Here is a 16,372-nt window from a genome sequence, read left to right on the forward strand (position 1 = left end):
AGACCTTGGCTGAGGTACTGACAGAGCAGGTGAGTGAAGAATGGAAAAGTGCAGATCCTCACAGGGAAGGAAACAACAGGGCCCAGCAATGGATAGAAGGACCAAGAGAGAAGAGTGAATCAGGAATGACTTCAGGGTTTCACTTGAGCAGCATGGCTGACTAGAGTTTTTTTGTTATGAAGATGAGGCTTCACAGCCCTCAAAGATTTCCTCCTGTACTGACCCCATGCTTAGATCACCCCAAGCAAGTGCACATTCCAGCTAGATTGCTTATCTAAGGAGCTATTCTTTCCTCACTTGGAGACATAGGGAATCTGATCCACACCCTTTGCTGGCTCCTGGAGGTCACCAGGGTGCTTGCCTTCCTTTGCTTGTAGGTGGATAATGACAGTGTCTCCTCCCTCACACGACTTTCTTCTCAATGTTGCTGTCCTTTTCTTAGAGGGACTTAGTGTCCACCCTCCCCCAGTGTTACAGCTCACTCATTATGACACCCGTGTAGACGCACTTTCCAAATAAAGCACGTTTTAAGTTCCAAGTGGATGTGAATTTGAGAGGGGCTTTCTCTTGAACCAATATAGCAGCACATCAAGCCTCAGTGTCACAGATAATGGTGAAAACATGCTCCATGTATAAGGGGTAAAGGTTTCCTAAGCATCCATCATTCGTGTGCCCAAGCAATAGAAAGGGATTTCGGGGGTAGGGGGAGCTTACAATGTTTGCCTCTGGGACCAGAACAGCATTCTTCATACAAAATATATACCTCCACATACACACCTCACAGTCATAATCCCTTTCTATAAATTAGAAACATATTCTTTTTGCCCCATTCATCATCACCTTTTCCCCCTTCTGTTATAAATCCTAAGCCCCACAAAACAAAACACAGTAGCTAATTTAACATCCTACTCTTACAGAGAAAAAGTCATAAAAGGCCTTGTAAGCATTGTAGGACCTCTTGGGTAAGAGGGATATTCAGGGCGTGACATTCCACCTAGAAATTGTGACCCCTCCTGTGGTAATACCTTCAAACACAACTAGTTACTCTCTGAAGGAATTCTGACTTAAGATATTCCAATAACCTAACACACCCCAGTCTATTTTAAATGCAATACATTAAAACACACCGCAACATAAACCCATAAATGAAATGAAGATGTCTTAGAGGAATAGCTTAGCTGTGCTTCTCACAGCCTAAATGCAAACTCCCCTTTAGTCTAAAAGCATTAAAATCATAATAATGAAATTTGCCATTAGGAGTCAGAAAGCACTTTTCTCCTTAAAAAGACAGATGCATTAAACTTTAATTATTGTCTCCCTACCTGATTATCAGACAAGAATAACTCACATTCTGGGAAGACAATACACATATGTTCACCAGCACAGAAATATTTTTTTAAAGACTCCACAGAGACATTACCCAATACTTTCCCCAAGTACAAAAAAAAAAAAAAAAGCCTTGTAGATATAAGTGTGGTACAACAGAAAAGCCAGTACACTGACTGTGTAAGCAAACAGGCATGAAACGGGTGCTTCAGGGATGGTTTGGGACTTTCAGTCACATACTCCTTCTCTCAGTCACCAGAGCCTACATGTGCTTGCGCCGTGTGACCTCCCATCAGGTGGTTGCTTGGTCCACAATGCTTTTCTTTCTAAGCTAGGTATGTATAGCGTCTGATCAGGAGTATGAGGGCTCCTGGCAGCAGGAACACAGCATATCTCTTCCCTAATTTATGACTGACTAACTGAAACTCCTCACTGTCAGCAAACTCTGCCGTGTTTACTGGTTTGACAGCATACACACATATGGCAGAAGCCAGATGGACCTTCTCCCCCAGCTTCAAGCTAAGGGTGCTTCATTAGGAAAGAGAGGCAGCCAGGCTCTGAGATCTTTGAACAAGGCTTCCTCGCACAACAGGAAGGCAGTCAGTCTGCAATCTGAACAGAAAGGACCCTCCCCCGGTGAGAGATCAGGTCAGAAAGAAATTTACGCTTGCCCAGTTGACGCATGTGAGTTTTAAAGAACAAATGGCTTGTCCTCCTAGACACGGAAGTTGGACGGCTGCTTCCAATGAGATCGCTTGATACAAACTTTGCATTCCGTCTACCCAGACAGGGTAAGTAGGACAGTACATCGGCTTCCTAAACTCTGATCTGTAGTTAATATTGTGTCAAAAAGATTTTGGCAAACTCCAAGAAAACACCAGTGTCTGTTGCATTTATAAAGACCGTGTGGCAAAGGAGCACTCCAGCCATTACAAAATATTGGCCCTGAGTTTTAAAATGCAGCTCTCTCTGAACCCAACAATTCCATCCTAAAATTTGTGTTTGGTTGTGGTGGGGCTGTTTTCTCTGCCTTATAGAATATGGCAGTGCTTCCTTTCGCTTTTCTTGTTTTCCTGGCATGTGATCCCCTCTGCTTCTTCTGACCTCTCCACCTAAGTCTCCTTTCTTTCATTCTCTGGTCTCGAAGTTTTTGTGTACCTTAAAAACAAGATGCTACGGTCCCATTCCTTATTATCCACATCTGCGCCATCAACAGCAGAGATCTTGGCAAGGAAATTCTGAACCTGCCTTCTCTCCAAACCCAGAGCAAGCTTTCTCTGGATGATGAAAGGGTGACCAGAAGAAAAGGAAGGGACTTACTGCACTCTCTAATGTTCAAACAGGTTCTGACTCTCATAAATTCACCAATCCTACTTACCTCGGAGCCTAATTCCAAACTCAAACACATGCACTTCGAGAGAGAAGAAAGTTCATTGTTTAAAGAATGGCCCACAGACTTGATTGGAATTCTAGGATCCCCCTGCTGCTTCCAAGGCCCCTGTGATGATTAAGAGCGAACGTGTGAAAGCTGTCAGGAAGGCGCACTGGACATTGTGGAGAACTACTTCCGCACTCCCTACAATTAGTTCACACTGACTTGAAATTCTCCTCCCTCTCGGAGAGGCTAGAAATTATATATTTCTACAGAATGGGCAATAGAAGCAACTAACAATTTTCTCAACATTCTACAACACAGTTTAAAAGAAATCTATTTCTCAAGAGCAGCCTTGTAATTGAATGTTGGAATATATAGGGCCACTTCTAACGTCTGCCATTCTAGGAAGGGTAATTAGATCTAATGCTTTCCGTAGACACATCAGGACTTCAGGTTTGGTGTAAGGCATTAACCTTCTGTGTAAATGTTATTTCCCAGTGCTAAGAGCTGCTCCTAGCATGGGGCTGTGGGTGGATTTCCAGCCTGGTCCTTTTTGCCTTTCTAATGGGAACTTTGAGATGATTGGAAACACAGTGGCTATTGTTGATTAAAAACTCAGTTGAACAAAGCTCCATCAGCGGCCACACATATGCTGGACAGAGTGCTACAGGGCAGTATTGGTGTGTTTATTCCCAACGGGTGCCCTGCCCTTCCTACCCTTTGTAACTCAGAAGAACTGGCGAATATTATTAAGCATCCCCTCTTACAGATAAAGAAGCTGAGGACCAGGGAGCTAACTGGCATGGATCTGCAATTTTTGTTAGAGACAAAGTAAAACCTAAGCTTGCTATACCCAAGAATCTCATAGCATCCTGTTTCAAGAGGCTCCTTCAGAAAGCCAGCACAGCTGCCATTCAAAGGGCAGGTCTTCAGCCAATGGGAATGGATTAAAAAGGGTAGGCTATGTTTGATTAAAACTTATAGCATGGAAAGAGAATAAGGTGGTGTGGAGTAAAGAAAGGGAGAGGTGAAACGAAGCCCATATATTCAACTTTCTGCTCAGCAAGCGCACTCCCCAGTTCTCCACAGCTTACACCTCAGACAGCCCTAGTCCATGAGAATGGGAGTGAAAAGGAAATGCAAATTCAGCTGCATGTTACATCCCCAGTAAACGCAAAGACAAATTAAGAATTAAAGACAAATGCAAATTACTTTGCTCATAAAAGAAACCTATACAAAAGACAGGGAATGAAAAGGCTCTGACAGTTATGGATGAATCTCTAAAGAGGCACAGAGCGACCGTATTTCCAAATTCGAGCCTTTTAAAAAACCTGGTTAGAAGAATGAGAACAGCTGCTACAGAGAAAGAGGGGGAAATCTGCTGCAAACAGTAAACGAAACTACGGAGTAAAACCGAGAACCGTGTCCTTATTGTCAAGGTGAGGAAGAAAAAACAACAAAGGGATGAAGCCAGAAGAATCCTCTCACCAGAACCTCTACAGCAGACATGAAAAGCCAAGCCCCTGGCAAGCCTCAGGCTGGGGGAGATGCAGAAAGCAGCAGAACAAAGAAGAGGCAAGGTGGAAAAAGAGGCGGGATGTTGGCAAAGAGGAAAACCACAAGATGTCAGAGCTGGAAATGACTGTAGAGACGAGGGACGATTTGGAATCCCAGATGACTGACGGGTCAGGCAGGTAATGGAGACCCTGCCTGGTTGGAAGTAGAGCACAGTGGGAAACCATCTAAAGGCTTTCAAATGCACTATTACAGAAACTGTTGGACAGCAACACAGAACATGACTGCACACCAGCTTGTGTCATAGCATAGCTGAGTCCTTTGGTGCATCTTCGAATCTTCGGCACACGACAGGACAGACACATTTTAAGTGCGATGTGGAGGTGAATAAATGAGCCCCTCATTTTACAGATTCAGTAACAGACTCCAAAAGATTAAATGATGGCTTCTCTGAATCCATTCTTTTAGAAAAAAAAAAGTAAAATAAAAAGCCATCACTTCCATTTATGCCTCAATGCCTGGACAAGAAGAAAATCAATGTCTCTACCGTGGTAGACAGTGGCCAAGAGAGAAGTTAACTGTCTGTGACACCTAAGGGTCTCTATTTCACAGGCTGAATGGCCATGAAAGGGTAAAGCACTCGGCTTTAGACTTCTGGCAAATAAATAAATAAACGAATAAACAAACAAATAAATAAATAAATCCTAGAAAGAACATCGAGGCAATGGAAATGAGCTGAGTGGACCTCAATAAACTAATGGAAAATTGGGAGAAGAATTTGTCCCATCTTTGGGAGTTCCACCCTGCTTTAGCCATTCATAACCAGTTAGGAACATGGACAAGCTGTTTGTAGAATCGTGCCAATACAGAACATAAATTGTTCTCGGTTTTGGTTTTTCTCTGCGTATTCTTTTGTTGAGATAGGAGCTTACTGTATAGCCCACGTTGGCCTTGAACTCTTAATCCTCTTGCCTTCCTGTCTGAACTGCTAGAAAATTTACCCATGTACCACAACACTTAGCTTTTTGTTTTTGTTTTTGCTTTTGTTTTTTTTCTTTTTTCTTTTTTTTTCGGAGCTGGGGACCCAACCAAGGGCCTTGCGCTTGCTAGGCAAGCGCTCTACCACTGAGCTAAATCCCCAACCCCAGTTTTTTTTTTTTTTCAAATGTCATTTTACTTTTAAAAATTATTTTTATTTTTTTTTATTTGGGAGACAGGGCACAAGTGCCACAGCTTTTGGAAGTCAGAGATAAATTTTCAGGTGTTGTTACTTATCTTCTACAGTGTGGGTCCCAAGGATCAACTGAGATCATGGGAGTTGAGAACAAGTAGTTTTACCCTCAGATCATCTGCTTAGCCTTAAACATATTCACTCATTCATTTTTAGTCTTTTTATTTTCAAAATATAATTATTTTCAGTTTAATTCATCTTTTATATGTGTCTGTTGAATGGGTACGGGTGCCTTTGGTAGCCAAAAAGAGTGTCTGATCCCCTGGAGCAAGAGTTATAGGCAGTTGTGAGCGGATCAAGGTGAAGGGTAGGAAACAAACGCCCGGCCCCTGGAAGGTCAGCAGTAATTCTTAATTGTTCAGCCACTTCTTCAGCCCCAGAAATACTTATTTTTATCTGCAGCATCTTCATTTTAGAATGTAGCGATCAATTCTTTTTTAAATTCAGTAAGAGTCAAATAAAGTCAAAGATGGTTGGGCAAAGACAGCTGACTATCTTTTGGTCAAAAATGGTTGGAGTACTGCCGGCGACCTTCCTCAGGCTAATCTAGTTGAGGATGCCATGGAGTGGATTCATGTCAGAACCCTGTAAGACTTGAGCTCTCAGAGGCTCATGGTCTAGCACTGCCTGGTTTTTTTAGTAAAAGATCAAATAATATGAAGTCTATATTATCATCAGAAACAAGCATCCCCAGGAAAGCCTGAGAGTTTATATGCTTATGCGTTCCCTTTTCCTAAGGTACATGTTCCCTTTAGCCCTGGACGGTATGAACTTCAGTTTGCTTTTCTCATCTATACAGTTAGAACGGTTGTCAAAGTGAGACTATGGCCTCCTCCTTTCTTGCATTTATTTTAAAACAAAAATTTTACTGGCCTTCACATGTCAACTGCAGTCAAGTTCAGATCTCAAGTGGTAAAAAGCTGAGTTCTGGCTGAAGTGCGATTTTAGATAATAGACTTGATTAATTTTATAGAAATTTGGCCAGAAAGGAAAACTCGCTTAATTATGGTCTAGACCAATAAATAAATAAATAAATAAATAAATAAATAAATAAATAAATAATAAAAATAAAAAACAAACAAAAAAGCTTCCTCAAACAGATAAAATTGTATTTTAAAGCAACTGTTTTCATTTAATTTGAAAAGACAAAAAAAATTGTCTCCTAAAGCGATTAGAAAACCGGTTTGGTGAATTATCCAAGAAGTAGAATTTGGGTCGTTTATGAGGCAATGAGCGCCTGAGGAACGATGTCTATACAATGACCCTGCACCTCAGAAAGAAAGCTGTAATTTAAAACCTGGAGGAATGTGGCTTGGTTTAGGGTGCCTGGCCCTTTCTCCTCACAAAACCCCAGGCTTCAGAAATAAAAGTCGTAAATGTTATATAAATAGTGCGTGACATTTGCAAAGGTTAAGAAGACTCTCTTTACTCCCTCTCTCTTTTCCCAAAGCATTATATTTGAGCAGTGAACCCCAAGGTTCCAGTATTCAGGTGCAAGCTTGCCGGTCAGATTACTGGTGATAGAGGTAGATGAGGAATTTCCAGCCTGTTTGTCCCTTGGAAGAAAGCAAGGCCTTGCTGAAAGGACAGCACAAATGTTGCTCAAACAAGGGGTGTTGCAGCCCATGCTAGGTAGGGGTCCTGGGGCTGTTGAATTTGCATAAAGCGAAAGGGGCTCTGCCTTCGGATTCCATACGGAATGCGGGCACAATTTCTTAAGTGCCTTACAAAGTGAGCTCCAGTCCTGCCTGTCTTAGCTAGTCTCTGGTTTTTCTGCTTCTTTAATCCTCCTTTTCAAGCTGCTGAACAAAGAGGTGGGCTGTGTTGCTTCTGTGAAATCTGTGAAAAAGCATTCAGTGGCTGGGATATCTGAGCAGCCAAGGTGTTGGGAGTTTCCAGTCCACAAACACAGTACTAAACTCGGGGCTGGGAGACCATGAGGGCTGTCTGAGACCTCGAAGGTTTTTTTCGAAACGCACCACCAATGTCTCCTCAGACATTGAGGGGGTGGGAATTTTCTCTAACGTTGACTGTGCTCGGGTCTCTTTCTGTGCGTTTCTTTATAAAGGGGTACAGCCCCTCTCTTTGGTAGTGTAGACACCATGCATTTGGAACCGTGCCACACTCGTGCGGCAGTGGTTTATGGAGTTAGAGCGAAGGGTTCAGCTGACCACCCACATGCCACCACTGTGTGAAAAACTGTAGGATTATTTAGGGGTTCAGTGGCCCACTCTCCCCATAGCAGCAGGACATTTACAAGCTAAGTTTCTTCTCTGACTCATGAGTATTCACACTACTAATTCACTATTCAAATGCCCTCTCAGATAGCGTATTACCCACTTGGAGGAACTAAATCATAGGTAGTCAGGGTTGACCACACATGGCTTGCTTAATGACTATGGACAGTGCCATCTCACCGGAAGCCATTTTGGCTCACTCTGCTAACTCTTTGGCTCAATTTGGATAATTCTCTGCCTATATCTATAGTTGCCCCCTTGATGTACTCCTAGTGCACCAGCCTGCAGACTCCCAGTGGCCAACAGTTTAGCCCTGCGCAAGAGTCAGAGTCACAACATTGTTCATTATGGTCTGCTTTGGATTTCTGGGTGTTTGTGCTGACACTGCAGCAGCTGCCCTAATTAACTATCCAATGTCCTGTCCCACTTGGGCCTGCAAATGGATCTTCTACCAGAAACCTACCAAGAGATGTGCCACATAGCACCAGCTAGCTCGCAGTTGACAGAGGACAAGGCTATCAGGGACCAGACTGAACCTTACAAAAGCCGACACACAGGAATCAACAAGGTAAGCTGCACTTTCTTAGCAGAGGAGGCAGGAAGTGTGGTTATTTAGATTTTGTCATTTAGGATCAGGCTCCCTACCTTGGCTTCATAGTGTCTATGAAGGATGAAACCCAGCAGCAATGTGTGAAAAGACGTCTTCATTTGGCTGTGTCAATTGCTGTAGATCAAACAGCTCATTGGAGACTTTCAGATTCATACTGGTTCAAGCCACAAAGGCCCAAAGTAAGGTTTCAATCCTTCTTCAGTCAATTTCTAGAAGTGTGGCTTTGAACAAATCTTTTTTTTAACCTCTCTGAGCCATAGCCCTTCTCTTACGAAAGAGGTGGGTAATAAAAACCTCCTGATCTGCTGAGGGATTAAAAGAGACAGTGTCTGTAAAGCTTTTAATATTGTCCATTCTCTCATTTCCTGTTAGGTTTCTAATACCCTGGATCCTTCCACGATACAATGTTTCCGGGAGTCCAGGTTAGAATTATCAGTGTATTCCTTTAAGCAACACACATTGGGCACCTGTGGGGAACAGAAATTGAGGTTTTAGGAAGAGTGAAACAGCTCTTACCATAACCCCAACGCCCCTAACCTTCACCAATGGAACCTGTGCCTCTTCGTTCTGCCGCTTCTCTTGGTGAAAATGAGTATAAACAAATTACTTGGAGGCTTAGTAAAAGCAAATCTAGGGAACTCTGAAGGTACGACAGGTGTACTGAATAAGGCTCCTATTCATGACCACAAGGAAATCTATCCGAAAGATGTGACATCTGGACAGAAGAAAGGCCTCCAAGGGCACACAGCTAAAGAGCATTCCAGAAGGAAGGAACAGTGTGTACATGTGCAAGGAAGTGTGAAATGCCACGGTATGCTAGGAGAACTACAAGCAATTCAGGATCACTGTAGCGTGAAGCGATCGGAGAGTGGCGGGCGGGGGATGAGTTGGTGAGTAGGCAGAAGCCAGAGCACTGACAGCTTTCGCTCCCTTGCCAAGCAGCGTGAAACTGACCTGTGGATGACAGGAGCTAGGTAAACCATGAACCAGCTTGTTCTGGTGTGCCTTGAAGGGAAGCGGGTGTGTGTGTGTGTGTGTGTGTGTGTGTGTGTGTGTGTGTGTGTGTGTGTGTGTGTGTGTGTGCAGATCACTCTGCCCTCTTCCAAGCAGTGGGTAAGTGAGGAAAGAAGAAATGGAGGCTCCTTATGAACTGGCCGTCACTGAGCGGCCCACCCACTGAGGTGACTGAGCACATAAACATGTTTACAAGTGCTGCCCCTGTCCTGTTACTCACCACTCTCTGAGGGTGTTTTCACGAAAAAAAAGCCACTCCATCCCCAGACCTGCTCTTGGCCATGGTGTTGTTTCAGCTAAACCTTCCTGCAAGCGACCTCTGACCCACTGAGACTTCTCCATCGTTTGACCTCTAGAACTTCCTAGATAGATCTTAACCTTTCATTCAACATTTACCTTGATCACTCACACACGCACGCATGCGCGCACGCGCACACACACGCACACACACACACACACACACACACACACACACACAAAGCCATTTCCATGCAGACGATTGGAAATCCATATATAGTATTTAAAAAAAAATAATAAAACCTATAGTTATTTCCTAAGCATATGAAATTTGTTAGCGGAATAAAATTGCACTGTACATATTTATTTGGGTAGGACTAACTCTATTGAGTTTCTTTTTAAGAATGAACAAAAAAGTAATATTTTTGTTAATAAAAAAAAAGAGGAATGGACAGATATCTGGAGAGGTCTAGACAACTTCTCTTCAGAGAAACAGAAGTCATGAGCAGAAAAAAGACACGACAGACTAAGGGTTCTGGGGAAAGTAACTCCTGTTGTTTGTGGGTTTCTAGTTCAAATTCTGTATCCTGTGACTCTGTCTACCTTCTTTCTCTACGTTCCTTGCTGTGCTTTCTTTCTTCCTAATAAATTTCTCTACTTCTTAAGATTCTTTGAATGCATGCTGTTTCATGCACACAAATAATTTCTAACCAAGATTAAAAAAAAAAAAACACAAAAAACAAAAAACTTAATCCTGAAATAGACTAAAGATTTGGCCGTGAGATGGCAGATGGATGGTGAGTTACTTAAGCAAACAAACGATGTTTATCTTGAAGGTAAAACTTCCCCCAAGGAGCCAGTTCTGTTCTTGCTGAAGTTTCTATGCCACGTTACTCCTCACCCTCAAACGTTAGATAAGAGATTTTATTTAACGCACCATGACAACCTGTCAAAAAGAGTGACTCCCGTGCATTGTGTGGTCCAAGAATCTTGATTTGTTTTCCCCTCCAGTTGGATAATTGCCTTGCTTTTTCCTGTCACCATTGGGACAAGGTAAAATGGTGAGTAAATCAGCATTCAAATTCTGATTGCTCTGTGGTTCTGACCATCACACATTCCTAGTAATAACAAGGTAATAAAAATCTGCAGTTTCAAACACAGGGAGTGGTGGCTTCCTGGTACTGCAATTGGATAAGAGACCGAGGTCTTTTGATAAATATTCCTTCAATATTACAGCCAAAGTGACTGTGCGTGTCAGTGGGAATCCTATCAAATTACTTCCATTAGTCACTCTGTGACCCACACTTCCAAGTATAATATAGTACGCGTGCCATTTCTCACTTCTTTGGGTTTGTCGCATGTGGCCCCCACACACACAATCAATGAATTTAGCGAAATTTTTTAAAAGAATCTCTTCCATAAAAATACATTTCCCTTACCCCACTCCGTTTTACCATGGCTCAACGTAGTACCATATTTATTTTTTAATCATATATCTATTGCACCAGAAAAAAAAAATGTCATTTTCTCGAGGATCAGAAGGCTGTGCTTGTTTTTATTACGGGTATAACACAGACATAGAATGGAGTCAATAAATATTTAGTGAGTGAGTGAATGCTAAGCCGACAAGCTGAGACTTGGGCAGTGTAGAATTCCTGACAGATGGGATGTCATCGTGTTTCTCTTTCTTGAAATGACAATACTAATTTATACTTAAATTTGAGCGAGCAAATCCAAGACGATTAGTCGCCACCTTTGTAGACAAGCTCACCAAGACACTGAATTTCCTTTGTTGGTACCTTACCCTGGAACACTGCATCCAGCTGTCCCTCCTAGCCTGAAAATGGAAGGAAACAGCAAAGGAGGTTCATACCCATGCATAATCCCTAACCTTGAGATGTTTCCGTCAAATCACCTCATCCTACCTCAATGGGACATCACTGAAACTTCAGCACAAGAGACATTTTGATTTTTGTTATTTTAAACAAACGTAGATCACCTGTGACAAAAATAAAATAAACATCCAGTATTAAAATGGTAAAAATCTAGGAACTCTGCTTTAATAGATTTCATGTGTGAGACCTACAATTTTGAGCCCGCAGCGAGCATGATATATGCCTACTATACATTTCCAAAATGACTCACCTTTGAATTTTCTCTAATTTACACACTTCACCTACTCTCCTTCCAAATTACTAGGTCAAGAAATGCTTCTCATTCTCCTCCGTTAATACGCTGCTGCTTCGGCCATTAAGGTTCACATATTAAGTTTTAACTTATTGGCTCCAGTGACACTCTGATCCCAGGGGGACTCGGGATAAAATATGTGTTTTTCCAAGGTGCTTTCATGCCTGGGTTGCAATTTCTAATGTCTGAACTATTGCTTGCCCTGAATCTGTGAGTCCTGAGGAAGAGCTATTGATCTGAAATCTCACCAGCACATTCCCACCATCTTATGAAATCCCAAGGACATTCTAATTAAGGGCAGGCTCTGGCTACAAATTAGAGAAAAAGAGGCACTCGGGCATTCAAATAGAATTCACATCCTGCTCATTTGGGAAGCAGATCTGAGATTCTCCTTAATCAATCAGCCAGGTTCTGTTGTGCCCCAAAGGCAATAATAGTAAATAAATAACAAACAACTAGCAACAAAATAAATGCAAATTACACCCCGTGTTATTACAGGTGAAACTATTGATCCCACAGTGCACAATTTGTGAGTTATAAGAAGCAGCTGGAGGCAGTCAGAAAAACGCTTTCGTGGTACCCAATGCCCAGGGCATCTCATATTTTAACCCAGAGGCCTCATCGATGGGCTATAGATTCATTTTCTCTATGACTCTCGCTTCCTTATCCATACATTAAAAGTAGCAATGACTTACCTGACAGATTACAAAGGACTGCCGTGTGGGCTCCAAAGAGGAGAGATACCAACCCCACTTCAGAGTTTCACATTCTATACTACTAGTCACAGGCTAAACAAACAGAAGCTAAGAAGTGCATGCTGACAGGAACCGGATATAGATCTCTCCTGAGAGACACAGCCAGAGCATGTCAAATACAGAGGCAACTGCTAGCAGCAAACCACTGAACTGAGAATGGGACCCCCATTGGAGGAATTAGAGAAAGGATTGAAAGAGCTGAAGGGGCTTGCAACCCCATAGGAACAACAATGCCAACCAACCAGAGTTCCCAGGGACTAAACCATTACCCAAAGAGTACACATGGACAGATTCATGGCTCCAGCTGCATATGTAGCAGAGGATGGCCTTGTTGGGCACCAATGGAAGGAGAAGCCCTTGGTCCTACCAAGGTTGGACCTCCAGTGTAGGGGATCATGGGGGTGGGGTGGGTGCTGATAAGCGGGGATGGATGGGGAGGGGAACACCCTTAAAGAAGAAGGGTTGGGGAGTGATTAGGGGACTTACAGACAGGAAACTGGGAAAGGGAATAACATTTGAAATGTAAATAAGAAATACCCAGTTTAAAAAAAAATGCGAAAGAAATTTAAAAAAAAAAAAAAGAAAGAAAGAAAACAAACGAAAGGAAGAACAGAGATGGCCAAAATGGCCAAAGGATTCTGCTTCTACAAAGACAGAGAGAAAGGGAGGAGCCCAGAGTGGGTGGATCCCTGGAAGGTGTGTTTGATAAAGGGTAGACCCCTCCTCCTCCAGGCAGTCTACACAAAGCATTGACTACAGAGAGCCCACTGGTAGTGGCCACCAAGCGACTCCTTGGCCAAGGATCAAGAAGGAGTCAGTCTGAAGCTAAACCTTAAGAGAGGAGACATGACGCAGAGAGTGGTAACTACTCTTTCAAGTAGCATAATTGTGAAGGAAAGTAATTCTCACCTTCTTCATCTTGAGGACTAGAAAATTTAATGCCAGGAATAGTGCAAATGGGGGGTGGGGGGCGCTGTGCTGTATGGAGGCTCTTAGTTATCCAGGCAGTTGTCACCTCTCCCCCACCCTTGACAGTTCGTCGGCATGGTTTGCTGGATGCCAGCGTCCTGCTTGACTCTCCCCTGCCAGACTGGGAATTTCTGAGTGGCGTTTATCTGGTTTCATGTTCTGCCTTGGATTTTCATGCAGTACAGTAAGGAGTTAGATTCCTTACAAGTTCGTAAGGATGGGGATTAATGCAGACACGGGTGGTGTCTTGGCTTTACTATTCACGGACTTCATAAGCTCGACTCTCTTTGTATCTCAGTATCTAAATGACTTTGGTGGGTATTAAGATGACTAAATGTGCTGGGCGGTGGTAGCACACGCCTTTAATCCTAACACACGGAGGTAGGAGGATCTCCAAGTTCAAGGTCAACGTGGTCCACAATTGGAATTCCAGGACAGTCAGGCCTACAAATAAACCCTGTCTCAAAAAAAAAAAAAAAAGAAAAGAAAGAAAAAAAGAGTTAGTACTTGAAAAGCACTTAGGCTAGCACTTAGCCCCTTGTACCCAATAAATATTGTTGTTAAAGTCTTGTGCTAACCAGCATTCCTAAAGCTAGGAGAGTCCTGATCCATCTGATTCTCCGTTCAGGTTGTCTCTGGTTCTCTGCAGTCCTGCAATGTCCTGCTATCCTAAGCCTACCTTTTTTCTTGTTCAGTCCTTTTGTTCCGTCCTGGTAGAGCTTTTCTGTAATTTGAGGCCTATGGCTAACAGCATCCTATAATAACACCAGCCACTGCAATTGCCTATTGTGATAGCTCTCCACAAGCCAGACTCCGTGCTAAGGGTTTCCTTTACAGAACATGCTCCTGAGTTCACGGGATAGTCATTACCAAGAAGGAGTCTTGCCAGTCAACAACACAGTCAGGGTTTGGATCCAGTTTTCTCTAATTACACAGCTATGTTCTTTAGGTAATACTGCCTTACAGATGGGGTTCAGACATTTTGCTTCTATGAGAGCCTAGATTCTCTTGCCACTTCTCCTTTAATGTAAATGGTTAGGTTATCTATGTGGTAGATTTAAAAAAAAAAAAGCTACATTTTCCCACATGCTCTTGAAGTCATGAAGAAGTGAAATTTATCTTTTCAGTCCTAGAATTTGAACTGAGATTGCAACTTGATCTGGCCAATAGATAGAAAAAGCTGCAACCTGGTACCAGAAACCTTGTGTGTCTTCACTCACTCTTTTGGAACTTACGAACCATCATGGCGTGACCAACTCCTTGGAAGTAAATAGTCATATAGACAAAGAGTAAAACGCCCCAGCATAAGCCAGTCCACCCCACCGGAGTCCGTTACAGTGCCTGAATGATCTCAGCCAAGAGCAATGAAGCTGGGCCCAGCCCAGATCATCAACCTGCAAACCCATCATGTAAATAAATAAACACTTCCTGAGTCACTGTTTTGGTCAGTTTGGGTTGCTAAAATAAAAAAGAAAGCATCGACAGAGAAGTTGAAATAAGAAGCACTTGTTTGTTCTGGAAGCTGGGAAGTACAGGACTAAGACAATATCTGATGGGGGTGGGCACCCTGGTATGCAGATGGCTGCCTTTTTGTTTTGAACTTGCACAGCAGTAAGAGGGCTAATTTCTTTTCCTCATGTAGGTCACTAACCTTTTTCAACTCAAATATATCTTACCTCCAAATCCCTAGTGTTTCAATATATTACACTGAAGAGATGTAACACTGGGTCTGAGAGAGGCACTAACCTGGTCGTTATACAGCCGACACTCACTGATGCAACTGACAAGTATCATTTAAAGCATTAGCTACTTGATTGGCATTTCTGTTCACCATTCAATCTCAGTGGCTAGTCCCATAGGTCTCCCCCTTTCCACTACTATTGATGAGGTCATGTGCAAGAGATAAGCAGTGCTAAGCAAGATCTCACCAGCACTTCTAATAAACTCCTTTCTATACAATCCAAACCTATCCTCTTCACCAAACCCTATGCCATCACAACTTGCATTACAATAAAGTACTCAAGTAATTGCCAAACATGGTATAATAACAACAAAAAGTGAATTTACCTTCTAGCAGACATCCAACTAAGACTTAAAGACCCAGATTCCCCCACAGTTCACAGGTAAAAGAAATACTACCAGGCCACAATTTATAGTCTAAGCTTTACCCTCAGCCTCTGCACTTGTATTTCGACTTCCTACTCAACTTTCTCTCTTCAATGTCCTAAAGGCAGCATAGATCAAACTGTATAAATCTCAAGTCATTTTCCTAGAAAACCCAGTCCTATTCCAGTGCATTTCATCTTTGTGAACAATGCCACCATCTGCCCAGGTGCTCTGACCAGAATCGTGGTTGCCACCTATAGTGGTAACACCACATAATAACCTCCCAACGCCTCATGTGTTAATGCTTATCCACCAGCCTGGATCAATATTAAGAGAAGTCCTATTGGATGAAAGCTAGGTCATCTGGGGCATGCCTTTGAAAGGGAAAGTAAGACCCAGCCTCTTCCAATTTCTCTCTTTGTTTACCTGTAACAATGGGGTAGAGAAAACAATTCTGCCATGTATGAAAGTCTATGTCACCACTGGTCTAAAACAATGGTGAAGTGACCATAGATTGAAACAATAAAATGAAATAAATATGACCTCATTTCAAGTGGATGATCCCTGGGCGCAGTGGCACACGCCTATAGTCCCAGCTACTGGGGAGGCTGAGAGGATTGTTTGAGTCCAGGAGTTCTGGGTTGTAGTGAGCTATGCTGATCGGGTGTCCACATTAAGTTTGGCATCAATATGGTGACCTCCTGGGAGTGGGGGACCACCAGGTTGCCTAAGGAGGTGTGAACCAGTCCAGATCGGAAATGGAGCAGGTCAAGTGGATTATCTCAGGTATGTTGTCATGGTAAGAGGAAG

This window comes from Rattus rattus, chromosome 5, assembly GCF_011064425.1.
Source record: "Rattus rattus isolate New Zealand chromosome 5, Rrattus_CSIRO_v1, whole genome shotgun sequence".
Classification (NCBI taxonomy): Eukaryota; Metazoa; Chordata; class Mammalia; order Rodentia; family Muridae; genus Rattus; species Rattus rattus.